At 39.2% G+C, this 15,738-nt stretch overlaps 1 pseudogene; it reads right to left on the bottom strand.

Annotated features, from left to right (window-relative positions):
* LOC145721353 (small ribosomal subunit protein eS12 pseudogene) overlaps positions 1–306 on the bottom strand; it is a 1,051-nt pseudogene extending 745 nt beyond the window's left edge.
* Between the last annotated feature and the right edge of the window lie 15,432 nt (positions 307–15,738).

The following is a 15,738-nucleotide window of genomic DNA, read 5'->3' as shown; positions in this document are numbered from 1 at the left end:
GTCCTTAACCACCACACAACTGCAACCAACCACTTTACGGGGTTTTCCCTCTCTGTCAATTTTACAGAGGCCTACCCATTCCCCTAGTTTCTTGTTGTCATCAACCTTGATTAGGTTGATTTGGTGTTCAGCACAAAGGGCCTCCACCAACTTGACATACATAGGCTCATCACAGTTGGATGCAAGCACACAAAGATGGACCTGGCGCTTGTCTAAGGCTTTGGCAGCTTCGCGAATTCCACGTGCTAGGCCATCGTGGATGAGGGCGGTCTTCAGCACCTCTTGTAAAGCAGTATTAACGTCCATTACACCTCCAGCAGCAATGCCTTCCTCGGCCATGGCGGTGGATTACGAGTGTAGCCGAATCTTGACTGCACGCGACCTTCCGCCTCTGCACCACTCGGCGGCGGCAGGGAAAGAGCGAAAGTATAAAATTTTTTTTAAAGATTTTATTTATTTATTTGAGAGAGAGAGACAAATATAGTGTCAGAGAGCATGATGGAGATGAGCGAGCATGGACGGGGAAGAGAGGGAGAAGCAGGCTCCCCGCTGGGCAGGGAGCCCCATGCAGGGCTCGTGACCTGAGCCGAAGGCAGACACTTAACCGACTGAGCCACCCAGGTGCCCCGAAAATATAAAATTTTTAATAGTTCAAATTCTTTTGTCTTTCATTCAATATGCTCTTTTTTTTTTGGTAAGAATTTACCTGAAAAGCTTAATAGCAATGAGAAAATTGTTTGGAGAACATAGAACCTGAGTTAAAGGGAGTTTAAGGGCTTTTAATGATGGTTCATCCAGGCTATGATAGGATTTGGAAAATCATCTCCATAAAACTATGTGGTATACCTTTTTCTTGCCGAAATATTCCCATAGTTGTAGCATTTCCCTTTGATGGGCAAGGTTGAATGACAAATTCTTGCCATTTGATTCCTTTTTTTTTCAAGAATTCATATATATATTTTTTTAAGTAGCCTCTACACCCAAGGTGGAACCCAATGCAGGGCTTGAACTCATGACCCTGAGATCAAGACCTGAGCTGAGATCAAGAGTCAAATGCTTAACGAACTGAGCCACCCAGGTGTCCCTAGACATCTACCATTATATTTTGAGGACTTGTTTTCTATTCTGTGTTAAGTTAGTTAACTTCAGATTCATTATATTTAATCAAATTGAGGATTAGGACATAGTCTAAATTTTGTAGTAGTGCTTTGGGTAAGTGATTAATATCTCCAGATAGCTAATCTTATTTTGAATTTTTCTTTTTAATTTTCTTATTGAGCCATAACTGACAAAAAATAAAATCCCCCCTTTTAAAGTGAACAATTTAGAGGCTTTTTTAGTATATTCATAAGGCTGTGCAACCATTGCTACTGTCCAATTCCAGGACATTTTGATCACTTGAAAAAGAAACCACATTCAGTTAGTAGTCACTCTTCATGCCCCTGCCCCCAGCCCCTGGCAACTACTTACTTTCTGTCTTTATGGATTTGCCTATCCTATATATTTCATATAAATGGAATTATGTAATAGGTGGCCTTTTGCATTTCGCTTCTTTCAATTCTCATAATGTTTTAGGTTTATCTATGTTGCAGCATGTATCATGGATCATTACTTCATTCCTTTTTGTGGCTGGATAATATTCCATTATATGGATAGACCACATTTTGATTATTGATTCATCAGTTGATGGACATTTGGGTTGTTTTGACTTTTAGGCTATTATGAATTATGGCGCTATGAACATCCATGTACAAATTTTTACGTGAACATTTGTTCTCAACTCTCTTGGGTATATATCTAGGAGTAGAACCGCTGGGTCATATGATAAATCTGTGTTTAACTTTTTGAGGAACTTTCAGAATGTTTTCCAAAGTAGCTGCATCATTTCTCATTTCCACCAGCAATGCACAGAGGTTCCAGTTTCTCCACAGTCTTGCCAACATTTGTTATTTTTGTTGTTTTGATTGTGGCTTTAATGTGTATTTCCCTAATGGCTTAGGATTTTGAGCATCTTTTCCTGTGCTTTTTGGCCATGTTGGCCACAGGATAAATGTCTATATGAGTATTCTGCCCCCTTTTTTTTTTTTTTGTATTTTGCTCATTTTAAATTGTCTTTAAAGAAAAAAAAATTTTTTTAAATTGTGGTTGTAAGAGTTCTTTATATAGGGGCACCTGGGTGGCTCAATTGGTTAAGCATCTGCCTTCCTTTGGCTCAGGTCATGATCTCAGGGTACTGGGATCAAGCCCTGCATCAGGCTCAGTGGGAAGTCTTCTTCTCCCTCTGTCTCTCCCTCTGCCCCCCACTCATGCTCATTCTCTCTATCTCTCTCTCAAATAAATAAATAAAATCTTTAACAAAGGAGTTCTTTATATATATTTTTTATAATATTAAGTTTTCTATTTCCTTGTTCATCTTCTGTCTAGTTGTCACTATTTTTTAAAGATTTTTTAAAAATTTATTCATTTGAGAGAGAGAGAGTGAGAGAGCACAAGTAGGTGGAGAGGCAGAGGGAGAGGGAGAAGCAGACTTCCCACTGAGCTGAGAGCCTGATGTGGGGCTTGATGCCAGGACCTAGAGATCATGACCTGAGCTGAAGGCAGAGGCTTAACCATCTGAGCCACCCAGGTGCCCCTAGTTGTCACTATTAAAAATGGAGTACTGAAGTCTCCAACTATCATTATTGAGTTGTCTGTTTCTCCTCTGATTTCTGATGGCTTTTGCGCCATGTATTTTAGGGTTCCATTGTTTAGTGCATATATATTTATAATTATTTTATCCTCTTAATGGATTGACACTTTTGTCATTATAAAAGGTCCTTCTTTGCTGCAAGTAACAATTGATTTAAAATCTATTTTGTCAGATATTTGTATAGCCACTACAGCTTTCTTTGGGTTACTATTTGCATGGTATGTTTTTCCATTCTTTTACTTGAAACCTATTTGTATCTTTGTATCTAAAATGTGTGTCTCAGGGCACCTGGGTGGCTCTGTCAGTTGAGCGTTTGCCTTCGGCTCAGGTCATGATCCCGGGGTCCTGGGATCGAGTCCCGCATCGGGCTCCCTGCTCGGCGGGAGGCCTATTTCTCCCTTTCCCACTGCCCCTGCTTGTTTTCCCTCTCTTGCATTCTCTCTCTCTGTCAAATAAATAAAATATTTAAAAAATAAATAAATAAAAAGAATGTCTCTTGTGGACAGCACATAGTTGGATCATGTGTTTTTATCCATCCTCCCAGTCTTTGCCACCTTTTAAATGGAATGTTTAATCCATTTACATTTAATGTAATTATTGGTAAGGTAAGATTTGCATCTGCCATTTTGCTATCTCTCTATGTCTTTTGCCTTTTGTGTTCCTCTATTCCTGTGACTGCCTTCTTTTTAAAGATATTTTCTAGAGTAGAATTTAAATTCCCTTGTCATTTATTATATTTTTTAAGTTACTTTCTTAATGCTTGATCAGTGAATTTTAATTAAATTTTTAGTTTATAACAAACTATGTTCAAATTAATACCAAATTGATTTCAATAGTATATAAAACCTTTACTCTTATGTATCTCTATTCCTTCCCCCTCCTTTGTGTTATTATTTTCATACAAATTACATCTTAATATTTTACATTCCCACCCACACAAATTTAGAATTATTAGTTTATGTGGTTGCCTTTTAGATCAGGTGGGAGGAAAAAGTTACAAACAAAATATACATTTATGCTGTCTGTGTGTTCCGTGCATTTAGTGATTTTTATTGATGTTCTTTATTCATGTGGATATAAGTTACTATCTTGTGTCCTTCCATTTCAGCTTTCCTTTAGATTTTCTTGTATTTCAGGTATGCTAGTAACAAATTCCCTCAGTTTTTGTTTATCTAGTAATGTCTTTATTTCTCCTTCATTTTTGAAAAATAATTTTCTGGCTATAGAATTCTTGGTTGATAGTTTTCTCTTTCAACAACTTTGAGTACATCATCCCATTACCTTCTGGCTTCCTTGGTTCTAATGAAATTCAGCTGTTTATCTTATTGAGGATCACTTGTATATGATAAGTTACTTCTCTCTTGCTGCTTTCACAATTCTCTCTCTGTCTTTGTATTTTCAACAGTTTGATTATATTGTGTCTAGATGTGGATCTCTTTGAATTTACCCTACTTAGACTTCTTGGATAATAATTTCTTGGATGTGTAGATTAATGTTTTTCTTCACATTTGGGAAGTTTTGGGTCAGTAGTTCTTCAAATATTCTTTCTTCTCCTTGTTCTTTTTCTGTGACTGTCATTATAGTATATTGCTATGCTTGATGAGGTCCCACAGGTCTCTGAAGTTGTAAATAGATTCAATTTTCTTTATTTTTTTTTCTTTTTCTCAAACTTGATACTCTCAATTGATCTACAAGTTTGTTGATTCTTTCTTCCATCTGATCAAAACTTCTATTGAGCCTCTTTATAGTGAATTGTTTTATTTCCATTATTGCACTTTCAATTTTAGAACTTCTATTTGGTTCTTCTTTGTAAGGTAAGATAAGAATGTGAGAAGGTAAGGTAAGAATGTGAGAAGTTACAGCAACTGAATTTCTAATTTAGTAAGGTTAAAATATCAAATGGGTGGGAATAGATAAGATGCTTTGAAAACAACCACATTTGATAATAATAATTTATTCATGTTTTCTTTATCATCAGAAATCTAATGACAAAGCATCACACAGATCTAAATTGAAGGATCTTTCTACAAAATAACAAGCCTATAGTCTTCACAAGTTTCACTGTTACAAAAGGCAAAAGAAGGCCAAGCAACTATTGCAAATTAAAAAGACTGAGGAGACATATCTACTAGGCACAGTGTGTGATGATGGACTGAATCTCATGTTAGGAAAAAATTTTACTATAAAAGACATTATTGGGATCATTGACAAGATTTGAATATGAAATATATATTCATCAGCATGTCAACTTTCTTGTTTTTGATCATTGTCCTGTGGTTATGTTATAGCATGTCCTTATTCTTGGAAAGTACATGTTTAAGTATTTGAAAGTAAAGGAGCATGATGTTTACATATTATTCTCAAATGGTTCAGAATGTGTGTGTGTGTGTATGTGAGAGAGAGAGAGAGCATGAGCACAAATGTAAAATGTTAATAATGGTAAATTTGACTAAAGCATATATGGAAGTTCTCTGTACTATTTTTTTTTTGCAAATTTTCTATGCATTTGAGATTTTATCAAAACCAAAAGTCAAAAAAATAATTTTTATAGAGGACCTATGTTATGCCAGACATTGTTCTAATTATTGAGACACAGCAGTTTACAAAAGAGAACTTCTTGCCATCAGGTAGTTTACATCCTAATGGGGGAGACAGAATGAACTAAAGAAGTAAATGATACTGTATATTGGATGGTGATAAGTGAAATGAAGACAAATAAGCAGGGTAGAAGGATAAGAAATTCCAGAGTGAGGTATTTACAATTTTAAATAGATGGTGGGTTAGACACCTCTTCTGTCTTCAAATCTCTTGAATGCAGACTCTGATGCAGGTACAACCTGGTAGCACCACCTGCCTTTTGTTTCCCAGTCTAGCGCTGCTCTGTTGTTGACAAGGTGTGGGACACCCCTCTCAGTGCCCAGTCCTGTGCATGCATGACCCAAATTGCAGGTTACTTAATGCCCTTTGTTGGTTTGCAAACTCAGCCCCATATGTGCAGGGCAAGAAGAGACCAAATAAAGAGGCAGGCTATTCCAGATTGGTAGGTGGCAGGTTTAATAAGTAAGGGAACTTACATATGTGGCTGTCTTGGATGGAGGCAAGATGAGTAGACCTCCACACCTGCCTGCCAAATTTTAAAAGCCTACAGAGGCCTTAACTGGGTTTAGTCACATATACCATCCAGATGGTCTCAACAACACCTTACTGTCTCAAGGCTGTATCTTTGAAAGAGCTCCCACTATGGGAACTGTAGGCAGAGTGTGCTTTTTAACAGGGGTGGGGGTGAGGACCTCTGACTGCCCAGGTCCAGCTTGAGGTTCAACCAGTGGTCATGTCCTCTAGATTACTTTCTCCAACACCCCCTAGGGCTAAACTTTGACCAATGTGGAGCAGGAGCTGACAGATATATGCTTCCTCCTTTCTCTTCTACCTGCCCCCATAAATGAAGGCTCCCAAGGGACCTGTTGAAAGACTTCTCAGTTGGGCCAATAGGACTGAGTGACCAGTCACCAATTTTGTAATGCTACTTTGCATCCTTGTGTTGTTCATCTGCCCTACTTTGCCCCCTTCCCTGTCTTCTGATCCCTGAAATCACAATCCCCAATAAAGTGCACGCAAGCATCTTTCTCAGATTCTGTTTTTTGGGGGGAATCTAAGCTAAGGTGGTAGCAGGAAAGGGTCCACTGAGAAGATACCTTCTTAAATGGGAATTCATCAAACATTTAAAACAATTCAGTGATACAGGTTCTATTACTATCACCTCTTATTTCATTTTTGAGGAAACTGGGGTTTGGGGTGATGATGTAGCTAGCCCAAGATCACACAGTATAGAAGAGGGAGAACCCAGTTAGTTCTGTCTCCTGGCTCACTCTCATTCTGCCACCTCTTTTCTCCCATCATATTTATTACTGCCATTTTGAAAGTTCCAGTTTTACCAATGAAGTCAACAGGAACCTAAGAAAGAGTTCTTTTGATGTCAGGATCACAAGGTTAAGGGAAAATTTATAATGAGGATCAGGGTGTTAGTGATAGTAATACTCTTACTGTGTTAGTTAGGATAGGTTAGACTTAGCTGCACTAACAAACAACTCCAAAATTTCAGTGGCTGCCGGTAAGATCTCATTTTTGTTCATGTTATATTTTTATGGCAGGACAACTAGGGGTTTCCACTCTGCATTGTTTTGTAATCCAGGCTAATGTAGCAGTTACCATCTGGAGCATTGCTGGTTGCTGTGGCAAAGGGAAAGAGTGCTCTGGAGGGTCTTGCACCAGCAATGAAAGGTTCTGCATGGAAGTTACATATCACATTCTGTTCTCAATTTGTTAGCTGGCATGACTGTACCCAACCCAATGGGGCCAGGAAGCAGTCCTACTCTATGTTCAGAAATATTTGTTGAGCAGCATTAATGACTATCAGACCCACTGAGAAAACTCCAAAGGGAAATGAAACTCAGGTAACAGAGGCAAGTTCTCCACTGTTATCGTCTTGTCTGAGGACAAGACGATAGAGAGCATCTTCTCTCCGAGATGAGGGAGACAGCAATATATGTCCTGGGAGTGCGGGGCTGGCTCAGTTGGTAGAGCATGTGACTCTTGATCTCCAAGTTGTGAGTTCAAGCCCCACATTGGGTGTAGAGCTTACTTAAAAAAAAAAAGTAGGGGTGCCTGGGTGGCAGAGTTGGTTAAGTGTCAGACTCTTGGTATTGGCTCAGGTTTGATCTTCGGGTAATGGGATTGAGCCGTGAGTCGGGCTGTGGGCTCAGCATGGAGTCAGCTTAGGACTCTCCCTCTTTCTATCTCTGCCTCTTTCCACCACCCCCCCACCCATGCTCATGTGTGCTGCTTCTAAAATAAATCAATAAACCTTAAAAAAAAAAGTATATCCTGCTTATTTAAAAAACTGTATTCTTTTTTTTTTTTTTAAGATTTTATTTATTTATTTGAGAGAGAGAGAATGAGAGAGAGAGAACACATGAGAGGGGATAGGGTCAGAGGACGAAGCAGACTCCCTGCCAAGCAGGGAGCCCGATGCGGGACTCGATCCAGGGACTCCAGGATCATGACCTGAGCTGAAGGCAGTCGCTTAACCAACTGAGCCACCCAGGCGCCCTAAAAAACTGTATTCTAAGTACTTAGCTTAAAATGCCTTTTCAGCTGATTTTTATTATTTATAGTTTGAGGAGGTATAGCAATTACTCCAAAGCTCCACAGGCATCAATACTGCTGGAATAAATGATAGTATAACCTCAACATAGTTATGTCTTATTTATAGTTTTATTTGTATGTGCCCTATTTACTCAATGACACTCACAGGTTATACATTGCCCAAGTAAGTACACGATGCAGAAGGGTTATCACTAGCAATTATCTATAGCATTAGCTGCCATTTTGAGCCTGTCTACTAAGTGCAGATTTTGTTATAGTTCATTCTCTTGATATAATGAAAATGAGAGAGGGTTCCTATATCGATTTGCTTCTTTATTCTAGATTTTGCAACATTGGAAAAGGTGGATCTTAACATTTTCTTTGTCAAAAAGAGTATATTTGCTCTTCTTTGAGAAATGCCTTGATGTTGGCATCACATGTGAAATCTGCAATTAGCTATCTTCAACTGAACTGCATTGTCCCAGCTTCTTGGTGATAACATCACATCAGAATCTTTATTGCAGAGAGTAGATTATATAGATTATAGCTATTGCTTCCTCCTTAATCAGCATAGCCTGCCACTTCATCCTGGATAGAAATGAAATTATTGTTACCTGGCTTACACTTTTCCAAGCTCTGTTAGCTGCTCCTTAGTCCTTTAATTCCTCCTCCCTTTTATTTGGAAATGAATTATTTCATAGCTTATCTTAGTATCTTTCAGGTAGCAAGGCTAAATGCATGATATGTAATTACCAAAGTGATCTTTTATTTTTCCACTTTAAAAATGCCTTTTTCTAATTCTAGGCATGATGGGTCCTCCTTTATAGCCACAAAAAATTGTTGTGACCTTGTAATATATACCAGTGCTCCCCTTGAACTTCTTGTGGAATAGTGAAAATATGAACAAGTAACATGTAATAAAACCTAGGAACACCTGTTTTGAATCATTGCCTGGAGATCAACTGGCATTAGATTTTTATAATAAAAGATTGGGAAGGGCTGGCAATCTTGTTCCGGGGTGAGTCCTCCCTTTCTTTGGTAAGTCAGTCATTTATTGAATATTTACCTGGCATTTCATTTTGACGCTCAGAATGGGTGAGTGACTGCCATGGTCAGGTTCAAATTTTAGGAAAACAGTGTGAGGCATAGCTGTGTACAACAGTGTGAGGAATGGGTTGAAAATAAGAGTTGTCGTAACCCAAACACAAAGTGATGAGAGATTGAATTAAAACAGTGGTGGTGGGAATAACGAGGAGGGAATAGATTTAGGAGCTCTCCAAAGGGAGAATCTACACTTGTTGAACTTGTGACTATGGGAAGAGATGAGAAGGAACACTAAGGAGGATGCTCAGATAGTTAGCTTGGCAACTAGGTGCGTGGTGGTGCCATTCATTGACGTGAACACCGAAGGAAGAATGTGTGTGTGTGTGTGTGTGTGTGTGTGTGGTATTAAGTTAGTAGCAGAGGAGTTGTTGAGAGAGATATGATGAGTTAATTATTTGGATCCAGAAGCCAGCAGAAAGTTTCATCTATTTAATACATTTTTCTTGTATGCCTGGGCTCTGGCTGTAAAGGTTGGCAATTCCATACAAGTGGTAGTTAAAACCATGGTGTGGATGAGATCAGATCAAGACTATGGGTCAAATGAGAAGAGCTCCCCCTCCTCTGTCCCACTACTGGATGCTTCTCTCATATTTCCTGCCTTAGAAACCCTGTACCCCTCATCCCCTCCACTACCTTTCCCCGCATCCAACCCTCTCCCACCTGGCTTGGCTACTGCACCCAGCCTGCTCTGGCTAAGGCAGCAGGGTTTTTTTTCTATGCTGCTGCATCTGAGGAGCGTGCCAGCATTCTGGCCTTGAAGTGCCAGGATGGGGCAGCGTTCCCATAGGCCCTCACTGCTGCTTCCTGCTGCTCTGAATTGAGAATAACTCTGTCCTACTCTGTGTCACCTGCCATACACCCTGCCTGAGCACTGTAGTGACACTGCTTATGCCTCTGTGTCTCACAGTGTCCCCTGGGAAAACATCTCGTGAGTCCTTGCTTGCAACTTATTTTGTCATTAGGTTCAGACCAAGGCTGGGGGCCTGGGCTGTAGGTTGGACCCTGATTATCCTCTTCCTCCTCCTTCCAGACCCCTCCATGACCTCATCTTCCCCACCCCCCCCATAGAGTAGTATACAAACCGCCTTAGAGGCTAGTCCTTCAATGAAAATTCCCTTGCAAATATAAAATATAAAGGGTTTTAGAGGGGAGGAGATTTTAAAAGTAATACATGCTTGCTGCAGAAATCATGCAGAAAATGTAACAATGTATAAATAAAAATTTCTAGTATAATTACCCAGAAATCATTCTTCACATTTTTAGTAATTTCCTTCCCATGATATAGCTTGCATTTATTTTATTTAAAAATAAGATTATACTATACATGTAGGTTTTTTATATATGTAGTTTTTAAAAAGTCAGTTTAAAGGTGTATTTCTGTTATTAATAAATATAGATGATATGATTTTTAATGGAATTGCACCTTGTTGGGTGGGTTATTCTCTTTTAATCAATCCTTTACTGACAGGTAGGTGGCTTCCAGTTTTTTTGTTGTTTTTTTTAAAGATTTTGTTTATTTATTAGAGAGAGAGAGACAGCGAGAGAGGGAACACAAGCAGGGGGAGTGGGAGAGGGAGAAGCAGGCTTCCCCAATGAGCAGGGAGCCCGATGCGGGGCTCGATCCCAGGACCCTGGGATCATGACCTGAGCCAAAGACAGACGCTTAACGACTGAGCCACCCAGGCGCCCCTAGTTTTTTATATCATAAACAAGGCTATGCTAAATGGCCCTATACATAGATCTCTGTGGGTTTTATTTGTGTATATGTTGTGAGTTACTTCCTTAGTAAATACTCCTAGAAAGTAAGTTACTATATCAAACTATTTATCCTATAAAATCTAAAATATATTGCCAAAATGCCCTTCACTTAAATTCTACCAATTTACACTCCTGCCAGCAATGTATGGGAGTGCCCAGATCATCATATTTTTGACCTATTCTGGGTGTTTTAAAATCTCCACCAAGGGGTGCCTGGGTGGTGCAGTTGGTAAAGTATTGGACTCTTGGTTTTGGCCCAGGTCGTGATCTCAGGGTCCTAAGGTCAAGCCCTGTGTTGGGCTCTGTGCTCAGCATGGGGCCTGCTTAAGACTCTCTCTCCCCCTCCCTCTGTCCCTACCCTGCTCATGCTCATGCTCTCTCTTGAATAAATAAATAAATCTAAAAAAAAAGACTCAATATGTCAAAACAGGACAACAGTGATTACTGTTATTACTTAGAGTGAAATCAACTGCTGAATGACTGGTTATCAAATCTTCTATATCAGGTCCCCTTGGGGTGCTTGGCAGAGTGTGGCATCTGGGCAAACCCTTAATCCTACTGATTTGGAGTCTCTGGGGATGATACCTCAGAACTAGCATTTTTCAAAGGCTTCAGGTGAGAATTATTGGATTTGGGGGTGTCTTCTCTCAGGGGCTGCAAGGCTTGGCCCTTAAGCCAGTTGGAATTACCCATTGGCAACCTGCTGGAGGAGGCCTGGGGCTCTCAGTTGGAACAGAGAATTATATTATACTATCTGGGAAGGGCAACTCAGTAAGCACAATGACTTTATCTTATTAAAACATCAGTGGAAGTTCTGTGAGGGCAGGATCCATACATGTCTTGTTCAGCCTTGATACTATAGTGTGTCATATAGTGCTTGGCATACCCAGGGGCTTAGTAAGTATTGGTTGGATTGATAAATTCCCCTTTTTTCATTGCTTTTTTCTTTTTTTTTTTTTTTTAAGATCTTATTTATTTGAGAGAGAGAGAGAGCAGGAGGAGGGAGAGGGAGAAGCAGACTCTCCGCCAAGCAGGGAGCCTGACTCCGGGCTGGATCCTGGGACTCTGGGACCATGATCTGAGCTAAAGGCAGATGCTTAACCAACTGAACCATCCAGGTGCCCCCACTGATTTTTTTAAAACAGACTTTATATAGGGCAGGTTTAAGTCCACAGCAAATGTGAGTGGACAGTACAGAGATTTCCCATATACTCCTGTCCCCACAAACGCACAGCCTCCTTCATTATCAACATCCCCACCAGAACCTCACTGGGTTCACAACTGATGAACCTATGCTGGGACATCATCATCATCAACCAAGGTCTGTAGTTTACATTAGTGTTCACTTTTGGTGTTATACCTTCCATGGGTTTGAACAAATGTATAATGACACGTATCCACACTATAGTACAAATCCTTAAAAACCCTAAAAATCCTGCATGCTCTACCTACTTATCCCTCCCACTCCCCAACCACTGGTAACTGGTGATCCTGTCCTGTCTCTATAGTTTTGCCTTTTCCAGAATGTCATAGAGCTGGAATCATACAGTATGTAGTTTTTCATTGTTTGTTTTTGAAGAAGTTTTCCTTTAAGTATAAACTTGCCTTCTTATTGTCAGCTTTAAGTTAGGCTCTTTTGCTTCTCAGACCAACGCAAAGCTACATTTTCTGGATTGGGAAAGAGAATTGTTTTCATCATTGCATTTCTCAAATGCATCCTATGTAACCCCAGGTAACATAGGGAAGAAAGGGGTGACTCGTAACAAAAGTTAGGGAGTTGGGCAGGTAAGGGGCTGTATAGCTGTTCTTCTCCAGTCCTGCCCCTTAAAGTACACAGTAGAGGTTTGCTAAAAGAAAGGGATTGCGGTGGGAAGGGGGCAGGGATAAGAAAGAAGGGACTTCCAAGTACATTATGGGTAATGTAACATAATTATCTAGTCTCTGCTTTGATTTTAACTTGACAATATTTAGGTCTACAGTTGAGGTAAAGCAAAAGTCATCCATTTTGAAGATGAGCATGGTTGAGCTTGAGGTAAGTAAAATCTTTAGGCAAAGCTCATGTCCCTTCATCCAAGTAGGGCTAAAGAATGACCTCTCTGTAGTGAAAGTATCTACTGGACTTGGAGGACTTAGAAGAGGGATGGATTAGCTTGATAAGGCACATGGAGATTTCAGTCAGGATTGTTAACTATGGTTTGAATGCTTTTGTTTTCCATTGACTGTGAGTGAGCAGTTCTGACCCAGAATGTAATGCTTTCCAAAGGCGGATGAGACATTAGAATCTGATGCCATGATGATATAGATGATAGGTTCTCCATAGGCCTATAGCCTTCACGGGGGCAATGACATTACTATTTTTCACCATCGAACGGCCAGCTATTGCCAGAATAGTGCCGAACACACATTAGATCATCAATATTCAATTCAATATTTGCCAATTGAATGAATGAATTTCTACCAGTGAATATAGCTTATCAAATAGCAAGACCTAGCATTAAAATGAATTTTTCTAAAATTCTTTCATCTCCATACAGTTTTAATTAGAGAAATACTTTTTTTTTTCTTTCTGAGAATAAGGTCATTTTGTTTTCTTTTTGCTATTTGTTGAATTAAGTCTAAACTGCTTAGTCAGGTATTTGAAGTCCTCCATTATGATATGCTCTCAAGTTAGCCTACTAGGATTACTAACTTTCACTTGACGCCAGTGGTCGAGCTAAAATGGATGATTATTCCCTATTTTTAAAAATGAGCCTTCACACTGTTCTGCTATTTGATTTCCTCTGACCAGGTCAAATCCCTTCTCTTCTGTTAAGACTACTCTGAGATTACCTGTGGTGAACATTGTGATGCTCCCCCCCATCCATTCCTGTTTTTTTTGTCACTTGCCCAATTTCCATTTGAGAACCATATCTTCCCCATATGGGAAGAAGTCCAACTCCATTACTGGTGCAAAACAGCAGTGAAAGCAATTAACATAATCATACACCCTGGCCATAAATCAACACTTACGGATACCCAGTGATGGGTATGGGATTCAGGTCATACCATAGCCAGAGGCAGAGACGAGTGTTAGTTGGGGGTTGCTCACTTTCTCTGATTGAGATGAGGATGCATATAGTTCTGGAAATTGTTGGCAGCCATCTTGGTTGGATGGAGCTGACTTGAGGGGAGGTAGAGAAAGAAGCTGATCCTTGACAATACCATCGAATCCCACCAAGCCCATCTTCTAGCTGGCTTTCAGTGAAATGAGCCAGTGACTCATCTGTGTTATTATATATATAAGTCAGTTTGAGGTTTCTTTTTTTTTTAATTTGAACATACTGCTCCTCTTTTCATAAACTGGCAATCCAGTCTTTCTTCTTAGCACTTCTATAACATTTCTGTTAATATATAAGAATAATATACTATACTAATAAACAGTATATGTACTAATATACATATGTATGTGTATTGTCTACAGATATACATACAATCTAGTATAGTGATTTGTTCATAGTCATGGCTAAACAAACCCATTTATCAAAGAAACATGAGTCTTTCAAGGGTGAGTAAATTTCAATGGTTATAGAGTTAATCTAGGTCAGTGGATTTACCTTATTTTTATGAAAATTTTATAGTATGGTTTAAAAGTCATACATAAATATAAAAGCTAAAACATAAAACTCTTAGGAGAAAACATAAGGGTAAATACCCATGACCTTGGATTTGGTAATTGATTCATAGATATGACAGTAAAAGCAAAACAAGAGAAAAATGGGTAAATTGGACTTCATCAAAATAGAAATCCTCTGCCCACCAGAGAACATTACCAATAAAGTAAAAAAGGAAACCTACAGAATGGGAGAAAGTATTTGCAAATCTCCTATCCGAGAAGGATCAAAATACACAAAGAACTTCTACAACTCCGCAATAAGAAGACAACCCAATTTTTAAAATGGGCATAGGACTTGAATAGACATTTCTCCAAAGAAGATACACAAATGGCCAATAAACACGTTAAAAGATGCTCAGCATCATTAGTAATTAGTGGAATGTAAATCAAAACCACAAGACATCACTTCACACTCACAAGGATGGCTATAATCACAAAGGCAGAAAATAAATAGTGTTGGCAAGGATATTGAGATATTGCAACCTTGTCACTGCTGGTGAGAATGTAAAATGGGTCAGCCCGCTATGGAAACCAGTTTGGTAATTCCTCAGAAGGTTAAACATAGAATCACCGTAGGATCCCACATTTTCAGTCTTAAGTGTACATCCAAAGTAACTGTGTAATAGGTACTGAACCAGATACATGTACACACATGTTCATAGCAGCATTATTCACTATAGTCCAAAGTTGGAGACAACCCAAAGGTTCATCAGTGGATGAATCAGTGAGCAAATGTGGTATATCCATTCAATGCAATATTATTCAGCCATAATAAGGAATGAAGGACTGGTACACGCTACAATGTGTATATGTTATGCTAAGTGAAAGAAGATGGACACAAAGATCACATATTATATCATTCCATTTACATGTAACATCCAGGGTAAATCCATAGAGACAGAAAGCAGGTTAGTAGTTGCCAGAGCCTGGGGAGAGAGAAAAGGGAGCGTAACTGGTTACTAGGTGTATAGTTTCTTTTTGGGGTGATGGATATGTTTTGGAATAACATACAGGTGGTGGTTGTACAACATTGTAAATGTATTAAACGCTACTGAATTGTTCACTTTGTTTTTTTAAAAATATTTTTTATTTATTAATTTGACAGAGAGAGAGAGAGCACAAGCAGGGGGAGCAGCAGAGGGAGAGGGAGAAGCAGGCCTCTCTCTGAGCAGGGAGCCCAATACAGGGCTCGATCCCAAGCCGAAGGCAGATGCCCAACTGACTGAGCCACCCAGGGGCCCCTGAATTGTTCACTTTGAAATGGTTTATGTGATGGGAATTTTACCTCTACATTAAAAAAATCTTCTATGAATGAGTTAGTAGGAGCAAAACATGCAGACATGTATTTAATACCTGTTACCAAGTACTCTTCAGAATTGAATTAATCAAT

The sequence above is a fragment of the Leptonychotes weddellii genome, chromosome 5, assembly GCF_054177405.1.
Source record: "Leptonychotes weddellii isolate Sample4059 chromosome 5, ASM5417740v2, whole genome shotgun sequence".
NCBI lineage: Eukaryota > Metazoa > Chordata > Mammalia > Carnivora > Phocidae > Leptonychotes > Leptonychotes weddellii.
The sequence above is the reverse complement of the archived record's forward strand: the minus strand, read 5'-3'. Positions and strand labels throughout refer to the sequence as shown.